This window comes from Mastomys coucha, unplaced genomic scaffold (genome assembly GCF_008632895.1).
Source record: "Mastomys coucha isolate ucsf_1 unplaced genomic scaffold, UCSF_Mcou_1 pScaffold22, whole genome shotgun sequence".
Classification (NCBI taxonomy): domain Eukaryota; kingdom Metazoa; phylum Chordata; class Mammalia; order Rodentia; family Muridae; genus Mastomys; species Mastomys coucha.
The window spans coordinates 73,942,703-73,954,525 of NW_022196905.1; the positions used below are offsets into that span (position 1 = coordinate 73,942,703).

At 36.8% G+C, this 11,823-nt stretch overlaps 1 protein-coding gene across 25 annotated transcripts in view; it reads left to right on the forward strand.

The window, feature by feature from the left end:
* Adgrl3 (adhesion G protein-coupled receptor L3) overlaps positions 1-11,823 on the forward strand; it is a 485,843-nt gene that overhangs the window by 21,332 nt on the left and 452,688 nt on the right. The window lies entirely within an intron of this gene.

Genomic DNA, 11,823 nt, shown 5'->3' on the forward strand with positions numbered 1-11,823 from the left:
TTGCTCACAAAACTCCATAGGGTAGTCTTATCGTTGTAATTTTATCCAGGGAACATAATATTCATATCTTTGTGTGATATAATGTGAGAAACCGTGGTGAATAGTTTACCAGATTCTCTGAATTTCAAGTTACCCTTGTCTACCCTATAATTTTTCTTGAAGGGGAAAAAAATGTAAGAAATACAAGGGGGGAAGTGCACATCACTGTATTCATTGTGATTTTTGTCACATTTGTTGCCACATTGACTCATTGTGGCAACAAAAAATAGAATGCTTTGCTTCAATACAGGAATTGAGAGAGAGACATCACAAATCCACTTCAGGGGGCTGGAGAGATGGCTCAATGGTTAAGAGCACTGACTGCTCTTCCCGAGGTCCTGAGTTCAATTCCCAGCAACCACATAGTGGCTCACAACCATCTATCATGAGATCTGATGCCCTCTTCTGGTGTGTCTGAAGACAGCTACAGTATACTCACATCCATTAAACAAACAAACAAACAAACAAACCTACAGTATACTCACATCCATTAAACAAACAAACAAACAAACAAACCTTTCACTGGTTGAAGAGACCAGTGAAAGTTAAACTCAGTTCTTCAGTCCTAGTAGGCATAGGATGTAAGGATGTGGAGAACACGGTGCAAGCATTAACTTTGTGCCCTCAGCCACCCTCTTCCATCAGTGCTCTCCAATCTGCCATTTCAAACCATCATTTCTTCATTGTTAGGTGTGAGTCGGGGCAGCGGTGATGGCAACAAGACCCATGTAGATGTGTCTTCAATGCATTGCAAACATCCAAAAGCAGGGTGGCATAAACATTCTTCCTTGGTTTGTTGTTACCCACTCAGATACAGCAAGCTCTGAATTAGGCACATTTCCATTAATTCACAGAGTGTACATCAGTGGTATGAAAGTTTAGTGATAATTTTCATTGTTTATTTGTATTGTACAATAATATGTCAAATATGTATCGCTTAGGCCACACCAGTTAACCAGTATTCATTGGGAATTTCTAGAAGTCATTAAGAAGAAATCTAAAAATAATTTTTAAGTTTTATTAGTCCAAATATTTAAATCAACACATACGCACAGAAGCAATTTTACCTTCTAATATAAATTCATAATATAGGAAATGTTTTTCCCATGTAATAATTCTTAGTAAGAGTTTTTTATACTTAGATAGTCCCCAGTTTTTATTGTTTTTAATTCTTTCAGAACACTTTCTATACCATTAGCTTTTAATTCATGCGACCTATATGTCATAATGCAATATAGTTGTGGGCTTTAAATCACACATTTCTAAAATAGAAAATTTATTTATAAGAGAATTACATTGTATTCTATTTGAAACGATGGTGAAAGTGGAGGCACTCTGCAGATTGCACACAAGCTCATAAACGGAAGGTACAGGCTGTGTGACACAAAGGCAGCGCAAAGAACCCCATCCATCCGTTATGGTTGGGATACGTTTGGAAAGTTGCTATCCTGTGAAAGTAATTTTTCAGTGTGATAGCAAGACTGAAGGTCACTTGAGAATGTTTCCCACAAGAAAAGAGGAATAAGTAAATATTACAGAGACATAATCCTTCCCCGAAGTGAAAAAAGTACACACAGCTAGAACGCTTAGATTGGTATTAAAAAATAAATTGAAGTAAGAGATTCATATGATGTTGAACTCTTTAAGTTGAAAAGACATGCTGAATTTAAACAAGGAAATGTCAGGGAATTTATGTTCCTTCTCTGTCCCTTTATGTTTCTCAAAGAGAAAGCAACAAGCTCTTGGAGGATGAAGATGCTGTAAAAATATAACCCTCTGAAAGCATCTTAAGTAATGAAGACCAATATTAATGTAATCAATATGCCTTTTCATATTGCCTTAAAAGTAACATCAGTCTTAGTCTATAATAACCAAACAAATAAGTAATGACATAACAAACCCAGCCATGCCGACAGATCAATAATGTCCTTTTCACATTTTTGAGATGATGTTTTGACATTTGTCCTTGAATTTATTTGACTTTTTAGAGTATATACAAATTAAGAGCTAATAAAGGTTTGGATTTCACAGAAACCTGGATTCACTGAATAGTAAAACGTGTGTGTGTGTGTGCCCACACATTTGGGGAAAAAGCTTTAAGTCAATCCCAAAATCCAAATATCAAAATAGTCCCTAGAAGATAGAGGAAGCCTAACATGTCTTAAAATATTTTCATTAATTCCTTTGGAAATTCACTATATTTTGATAACCTTCTCTTCCTACTACTTCTCTAACTCCCTACATATGTTCTACCCTCCCCCAACACACTTTATTTTCTCTTTTTGAAATAGTTCATCCAGTCTAATTTAGGCTGCCCATAATCTCCTGGCTGTGGGCCATTCATCTACTGGGCTTTGTGTACCTACTAAGAGCCACACCCTCAGAGAAAACTGACTGCCCCTCTCCCACAAAAACATAAACTATCCATAGTTCCTCAATTAATGGCAGAGGCATATCAACTGCTTCCTATTCCATTAAAGACTTTGACGGGCTTTATCTTACACAGGTCTTCTGTAGGCAGCCATAGGTGCTAAATACAATAGCCCAGAAGAAATATTTTATTCTGGTCGTTTCTAACCACTGGCTCCTCCAATCTTTCTGTCACCTCTTCAGTGGTAGTCACTGAGTCTCATGGATGGTGTACTGGCTAGTTTTGTGTGTCAACTTGACACAGGCTGGAGTTATCACAGAAGGGAGCTTCAGTTGGGGAAGTGCCTCCATGAGGTCCAGCTGTAGGGAATTTTCTCAATTAGTGATCAAGGGGGTAGGGCCCCTTGTGGGTGGTGCCATCCCTGGGCTGGAGGTCTTGGGCTCTATAAAAGAGCAGGCTGAGCAAGCCAGGAGAGGCAAGCCAGTAAAGAACATCCCTCCATGGCCTCTGCATCAGCTCCTGCTTCCTGACCTGCTTGAGTTCCAGTCCTGACTTCCTTTGGTGATGAACAGCCATGTGGAAGTAAGCCAAATAAACCCTTTCCTCCCCAACTTGCTTCTTGGTCATGATATTGTGCAGGAATAGAAACCCTGACTAAGACAGATGGTAATACAGATGCCCAATATGTGGTTGAGCACTCTACTGACATTTATTCTCTGCCTTTTGACCAGCTGTAAGTTTCTATGTTAACTACCATCTACAGCACAAATCGACTTCTCTGATGAAATCTGGGAGCAGAAGTAATATGTGAGCCTAGAGAAAGGAAGTTAGAGGGCAGTTTAAAACTATGTCCATTTAGCAAAATGATAGTGGTTGGCTCATTTTTGATCACTGTGTTGTTGTTGTTGTTGCTTTAATAGTAATCGTCTTACATATACACAAAAAGGTCACTAAGGATTTTCCATAACTTCCCCCAATCAGGGCCATACAGACTGTACCAGGTTAATATAAGCTTTCTTTTGGAAAAGAGATAAAGCAAACAAGAAAAAGATATATATATATGTATATATATATATATATGTGTGTATATATATGTATATATGTATATATATACATGTATATATGTATATATATATGTATATATATGGTATACACACAAACACACACACACAAACAAAAACCCTTAAAATTTTATCCTGAGTCATTTTAAAGTTTACTTCTCCTCTCTCAGGAGCTAAATGATTTTTTTTTTGGTGTTGTTTTGTTTTGTTCTTTGTTTTGATTTTTATAAAATTGCGCTTAAATATTATTTCAGTCCTCTTGGAGAATCACATAAAACTCTACCATAACTGAATTTATTTCTCATTCATGTAAGTGTTCACAAGTGGCAATGCTTCCAGTATAGTTATAAACAAAAATAAATCTCCACTTAATTATTGGAAGTATTATATGTAAAAGTCAATCTTTAAATTATTGGCTATATACTTAATACTACTTCATTCATTTTTTGCACTTTTTATTTTTCATATACAATATTTGGAGTGCAGACTTATGATGGACACTATATCAAGAGTCAGCAACACAAGAGAAATGCATGAGTTTGATGTCTCAATGAGTCTTCCGTCTCTTTGACAGATGAAGTGTTTGCTTTTGGACAGGCTTTTCCTGTTTATACCCAAGCATGGGAAGATCCCCCAAAAAAGTGATACTTAAACCAACTTGTGTGTGTGTGTTTATGTGCATTTGACAACTAATAATCTTATCTTCAAAAAGGCTTCTTTTGCTCATTATTTTTTTATTGTCATCTTCTATGGTACTCTTGTCTTCTCAGCTGCAGAACCAATGAACCTCCTACTGCCTTTTGCCTTCTTGCCTCATAATTCAACTCCCCAGGGAGTCTAGTCAGTATTCTCTGTCTACTGACTCCAGTTGACAATACTTCTTTGGGCATGGCAAGCAATTACGTGCTGAGTGTGGAGTGCAATGGGGTAGGAGAAGGGGCTACCTACTTTGGCTTGCTGAGAGTGGAACTATGCTCCCGAATATGAAATGGTGTCTACAATAACTTCTGACAGCCAAGTGTAGTGCACAGACAAAGACACTAATATAAACACAAGGGTTAAAGTTCAGTGTAGTTGGAGCATCAAGTCCAGAAGATAGCTTGCTAACCAGTCTAAAAATGATCCAGAGATTATGAGCAAGGATCTGATCAGGAAAAACAGGACTTTATATAAGGAATTTGGCATTTTTCAGATAGCAGTGAGTAAAAAAAATTGTGGATATTAGAAGTATTAAACAAGGAATAGCATATTAAGAACAAAGACAAGCAACAACAAAGTAAAACAAAAACAATAGAGCCTTCAAAAGATGAAGAGTTACAGTGACTCATAGGAAATATGAGTTACTTGTGTTGGTGGTTCTGACTCTAGGAAGAAATGTCCAGGGAGACGAGGTCCATAAATATAGGGAAGGGGATGTAGGTGTAGTTCAGTGAGTAGCATCCAAGAAGCCCTGAGAGCTATCTTAGCACCCATGGGACCCGAAATAGTGACAATAAGGCCCAGCGGATAAGATTTAAAGATTCACTGTGTAAGCAAGTCAGAGAAAACACAAGGAAATCAAAGACAACTTCTGGTTCAAACTGTTAAATATAAGCAATTCTCCATCTTACTGAAATAAGAGTGACAACTATAGAAGGTAACGGTAACATTAATAAGATGTGATACATTGCTGACCAAAGTCATTCTCATTAAAAATCTAAGAAAAGCAGTATTATTGTTTAATAGCACTGTTTTGGCCAGGACTGATAACACAAAACCATCTGATATGATTTCATTCAGTTCTTTCTTTACTCCCCTGTAATGCCTGGCCAGAGTACAAGGGAGTCAAGATTAGGTCGACATTTTGAACTTTTCTATCTTCTCTTTGATATATTTAGTATCTGGTTGGTGGTTTTGTTTTACTTTCTGTTTTGTTTTGTTTGTTTGATTGATTGATTGATTAGGGTTCAGAGTTTGTAGTAAAACTCTGGAGAGAAACAGGAGATCCTTCTGCACATATTTGTTCTCATTTAGCATGTAACATAGCACTTACTTCAATAGAATAATAACCACAAGTAATCTCCACATGTCTTTTGAGAATTCCTCAGAAATGAACCTTGATTAATCTCTTCCCTAATTAAAACTGATTATTAAAATAGCATATCCCTTGAAGACAGTGTAAAGTGGTGCTTTATCTTAAGAAAATGGTTAATGTTCTTGTTGGTTAAGAGTTTTTAAAATAAGACCTCTACTCAAAGAGGCTCTACATTGAGAGTTGTTGGTCCATAGCTGTGCTTGCAAAGCTCACACAATTTTTCATGGGAGGTGCTACAGTGACTAAAGTAAGAGAAGCAGACATTCATTTGCTGTGTTACATGTAAAACCATGATTTGGGAATTCAGCCAGTTCCTTTGGATACCACAAAGTCACTAGCTTGATAGAGCAAGTCATAGATCCTAAGATAAATGAAGAGCATAGTAAACTGCCAACAAAATGCTTTGAAATCTTCAAAAGCCAGAATGCTAATGAGAAAAGGCTTACAGTCAGACAGCAGCATTTTTCTTAACTTAGATTACATCCTAACAGCTACATTCTTCAGTCACTTGTGTACCCTATGTTAGTGGCTTGGAGGTATTCTTGAAGTAGGACAGACAATATCATAATTAGCCAAGAACAAAGAAGGGAGAATCTAATTTGGTATAACAGACATAACCCTTTACCCCATACCTTTGCCAGACATTGTCTTTCTTGGTTGGAAGGTCTTGATTTATGAGTCCTTTCAGTTCAGCAGCTAAACTTGATAGATGATAGAACTGGCAGACTTTCTTCTATTTTCAATTATTCTTCTTACTCACTTTTTAGGGAGGATACCAGAGAGGACCTTACTATACACCTCAGGTTTCCCTATGTAACCTTGGCTAGACTCATACATGTTTGCAGCCCTCTTTCCTTAGTCTCTAAGTGCTAAGATGGCAGGTATGTATCACCACTTCTAAGTAAGCCAGGGCATGCTGTTGCTTTGTTTTACCTATGGTTGGAATTGAACCTGTAACTTGACCCATGCTTAATTATTGCTGCACCATGGAAATGTGTCACCAGCCTGACCACCGTTCTGCACAAATGATTTCTGCTCTCCTGCTTTTGAATTAAATAAATCTGAAAGTGTGTGCTTGTGTGTATGTGTGTATGTGTTAGATATAGAGACAGAGAGACAGAGAGGTAGAGACAGAGAGACAGACAGACAGAGAGAAAGGAGGGGGGGAGAGAGGATCTTTTGGGTAAACAATGCATCTTAATTTTCTTATAGATTTCAATTTTTTATCTAATATAATCATTGGAATAAATGAAATGTTGTTACTCTCATTATATTTTGATTACTGTTATTTATCAGGACAGTAAAGAGGCAAGTTTTTACTTCCCATAATCCTAAATAAAAAAAAAAAAATCTTACTCAAAGTTTGTTATTTATTATAGTTGAATCTGACACATCTAGGTGAGGTCTGAGAATTCCTGGGGAGATAAGAAGATGACAGAAATTGTGACAGAAGGACAGAGATAAATGTTGCCATGGCAATGGGAAACCTTCTGTTTTACCACCTCAGCCTTTTGGATATAACTCCTGCTGTAAGAGAATAATATAATGTGGCCTTCAAAGAGCTGTGTTAGCTTTCTTGTTTTATATATGACACTTTAATATTATTTCAGAAAGAGCCCCTATTCACATTTATGTGTGTCTTCTGGAGATGCTTATGAGTTTGGAGGAGACTTCTACTGTAATAGTATGAAAAATGTGTTCTTTGCACATTGCTCTTAGAATCCTCTTGTGTACCTATCATGATAGGTTTATGTGAGAAGAAGAGAAAAAATGTCTCCAGAGAAATAAAAGAGGTGTTAAGATTTAAACAAAATGTATTGTGGCCCTAAACATCATTTGAAGGAGTTTTTAGGGTCTTGTTTTTGTTTTTTGTTCCTTGATTTTTTTCATATACTCTAAATAGTGGAGCATTATATCCTATTGAAAATAAAGGTGTTAATGAGCACAGATTTCAATAGTGTAAATTTTTCTTTTATTTCCTCAGATGGAGGAATGAGATGAGAGCCTTATCCAAGCTGTGTGAATATATGGCTTAGGCTGAGCCCAGAGTGTTTCTCTGTTCTATCGCTAGGCCTAGGTCTAGAAGCTTCTAGCCTCCTTACACCCTAATGTTTCAAACTGACTGATTCAAACCAGCTTCTCTCAGCTTCTCACTGAATTGCTCTGCCTGGCCTCATATTAACTCCTTGCAATATGTTCTATTCTAGTGGCTTCTCATTCTCTGCCTTGTTCTGTCTTCACCGGTGTCTAGCTTATTCTCTAGGCCACCTGTCTTTGTAAAATTGCCACACCTTTCTCGTACTATTTGGCCCATAAGTAGTTAATCTTAATTTTTAATAAAATACAATAGATAATATTTTTATTTGTTTTGCCATTATATGTACTTCTTTTCTCTTTCTATGAGTGTGGGTTTCAACATGCTAACGGTGATGATGCTTTTTTTCTGATTCAATATGTGTGTTATAAAAATTGAGTAATGTGTCCCAAGTATGATCACATGTACTTTATTCCTAGCACTTGGGAATTACAGGCAATTGAATCTTTGAAATTGAGGCCAACTTGCTCTACAAAGTGATTTCTGGGACAGCCTGGGCTACCCAAAGAAATCCTGTCTTGAAAACATAAAAAGGAAGAGGAAGAGGAGGAGGAGGAGGACTGGGAATTGGTGTAAACCTTTAATATGTTGACTTTCAGACATAAAAAAGTTTCATGTCTGAAACTTGATCAGATGTATACTTTTCATCTTTCTCTAATTGGTTGAGTATCTGCCTTTTTGTGAGAAGTTTAGAGATGTTCTAAAAACGCAAATTATATACAAAAGTATATTGGCTTTTGACATTTTTGAAGTAGTTGTTTTAGGATCAGGATATAGGTTATATTGAAATCTTTTCCTCAAACATTGCCTCGTTGTATAGGAGAGCTAAAGTATAGCTCATGCAGGGGAAGTCAACTTTCCCTGCATTTATAGAACACATTCAAAATGACAAGGCAGGGGAGGGCAAGCCAGAGAAGGGCAGGAAACCAGATCAGGACAGAGTATTCCTTGCTTTGTGACTATAGTTTTTGTCTTTGCATTTTTTGGTAGTATTCACTGGTACATACATGTAGAAATAATAATAATTTTATGTTATATCATATTACAAATAATATTTCTAATATGCTTATTCCATATGTATAGTTTGTTAAACTGATTTTTCCCCAAGTACCAAAGATATATAACAGAAGGCTCATAAAGTCTTCTCAAAAAGTGATTTATTTGGAAATATTTTTGATTTAATTGAGGAGAAACAACAAAATAAAACAGTTATTTTGTTTGAGGGATGTTCGTGGGTTAATGGCTAGGATAAGGGCACATCGAACACAACTGTTAGTTTGTTTATTTGTTGTGTCTGTGGCATATGAAGTTCCACTCTAATTCTGTTCTTGTCCTTACTAATGACATAGTTAATGTTCAAAGAGAGTCTAGGTAAGCAAGGTGCACAGCTGTCCCCATGATGTCGTGGAATACGGTGTCAGTGCAATGCATTGATATGCTCCTGGTATATTACAAAGCTTTATCTATCCTACCTGCCCCATGTCCGTAGGACAATTTGTACATACAGCTGGAAAATGGTAGAGGAGGCTATTCTGATGAAAGCAACAGCAGGAGAAAATGAGCCCATTCTTATGTAGCGGAGGAGACTATAGCAGAATGGACAGGATATGAGGAAGGAAATAATGGGGGAAAAGTGTGCAAGATGGGCTGAAGCCCTTTTAGGGGGGTTGACTTACTTGCCAGGTTGGAACTTTATGCATCACTTTTGCCTATAACAGAGATTCTTTAAAAACTCCTAATTAGAGTTATAGTTTCGACCCAGCTGGGATTGTGGAGAAAATTCCAATAGAGAAGAACTTGAAAGTAAAAAATGGTTATGTTGTTGCTGTAGGACAGAAGGTAATGATGTTAGAGAGGGCAGTAGCCATAGCAATGAAGAGCAGAGGAATGAGGAGAGCTTTAGACTTTGAATCTTCTGTGCTTGGCTGCTAATTGGACATAGGAGCGCAGGGCGAGGGAAAAATCAAAGTGCCTAGGTGTCTGGGTGGTACCATTCCCAGAGTTCAGGCTTCATGAGGCACATTGGCTTCTCAGAACTGAGTGAGGTGCTTGATCTCAGAAGTATTGAGATGGGGGTGCAGATATGAAGCAGATAGAGAACACGCACATGTGGATATCGGTAGGGAACTTAATCCTTGCAATAAAAGTTGAGAATGTCTGGCAGAATCCATGAAGTCATTGAAGCTGAGATTGCCAGAGCAGAGCACAGGCATGAACAGATCCTGTGGATATGTTATGTAAGGGGGGGAAAACACTAAAGGCAATGCTGCTGGAAACAATTGGTTAATTAAAGTGAAATTCCAGATTTGCCAGAGGTTGACTCCTCTGGCAACCTCTGCTGATTGTAATCCAAAGGGAGGTCATTCATATGGACTAGACAATGATGAAGCCTGATCTGAGAGCTTCTGACTCTCACTGATAAATGACTGCTTCGGGTGACCTTTCTCAAATGCCCTATGTGAAGGAAGAGCCAACCATGGGGGGATAGGTCGGCAAGTGTAAGTGACAAGCATGGAGACGTTCGAACAGCTGGTGATTCACTTCCTTTTGCAATGTCCTGCTTTCTCTCATCTTGATCCTTGACCAGTGAGCAGGTTTTAAGGGAATAGCTCAAATGAACATATATGAATACAGTTCAATTAACTATGAAAATTGTCATTTTGAGAATGTTTTAATATTTTAAAATATAAGAAGAAACACTGGGATGATTCTAATAAGATATGGAAATTAGCAAATTAACAACAGACTATATAGTGCCATAAGTTGTGAGCCTATGACTAAAAATATTTTATGTAGTCTATAGCAACATCTAAAGCCAAATACACACACACACACACACACACACACACACACCCCACATTGACCACATTCACACACATATTATACATACAAACACACCACATATACAAATACAGCACACACAGACATCACACACACATACAGACATATACACATACACACACATACACACACACACACACTTGAAGAATCCTTAAAAGATAATTTTATACTATAAGAATTATACCATGACAAAACAATTTAATACAATCACTTATCATAATGAGCCTGGGGATATAAGGTATAGCACAGTGGTAAAATGATCACATAGGATGCAAAGATGAACCTAAAATATGAATAAAAATATTTCTATTTTCGTATATGCAAAAATTATATCTAGTATAATTTCTATATTTAATAATACATATACTAACCTTTTAATTCTCTATAACTCCTAAATATTTATAAATAGCAGCAATGAAAAACATTGATTCTAGTTAATGGTATTTCTTTTTTTCTCTCAGCTTTGTAGCTCAGACTGGCCCTGAACTTGCGATTTTATTACTTCTGCTTCCCTAGGGCAATGATTCCTAGCGCAAGCCACTATGCTCATTTAAACTTTTGGTATTACTTGTGAAAATATTTTTATGAAATTTTTTAAAATTTGCAAATACCCTTCTATGTAGGACTACCTACCAAGGCATAGTAAAAACAAACAAACAAACAAACAACAAAACCCTGGATCACATTTTCCTACATGTGATCCATCCTCCAGGTGAAATATTACATGTTTTTTCTATTTATTTTTGCATCCATTTTCCATCTCATGATTCTTCTTTATCTCTTGCAAACAATTGCATTGTATCTATTTGTCACATTGTCTTTATCGAGGCTTCTGCTGAGGAACTTCTATGTTGGCTCCATAACTTAACTAGTGTAAGTAGTTTTTCAGTAAACTTAGATTTGTAGGTATCTCTGTGACATTTTGACAATGACTGCTTCGAGTAGATATCCAGGAGGAGTTTGGCTGGGTAGCATAGATCTATTTCTAATTTTTTTTTGAGGACCTTCCAAAGTGATTTTCACAGAGCCTGTACTATTTTGGAGGAACACCAGCAGTGTATTAGGTTTCCCTTTAGTCCGTATTTGATTCAGATTTTGTTGTTTGTTCGTCTTCTTAATGACTGACATTCTAACTGAAGATGGAATTTCAGTGTCATTTTGATTCGAATCCCTCTGAGAGTAAAGTAAAATTTACTTTTGATGAGTTTATTGTGTGTTTGCAGTTCATCTTTTGTGAACTGTCTGTTGATTTCATTAGTCCATTCATTAACTGGACTGTTTGCTTTCTTGTTTCTTGGTTTTATATGTATTGTAGATATGTAGCTGGCCAAGTAGTTTTTTT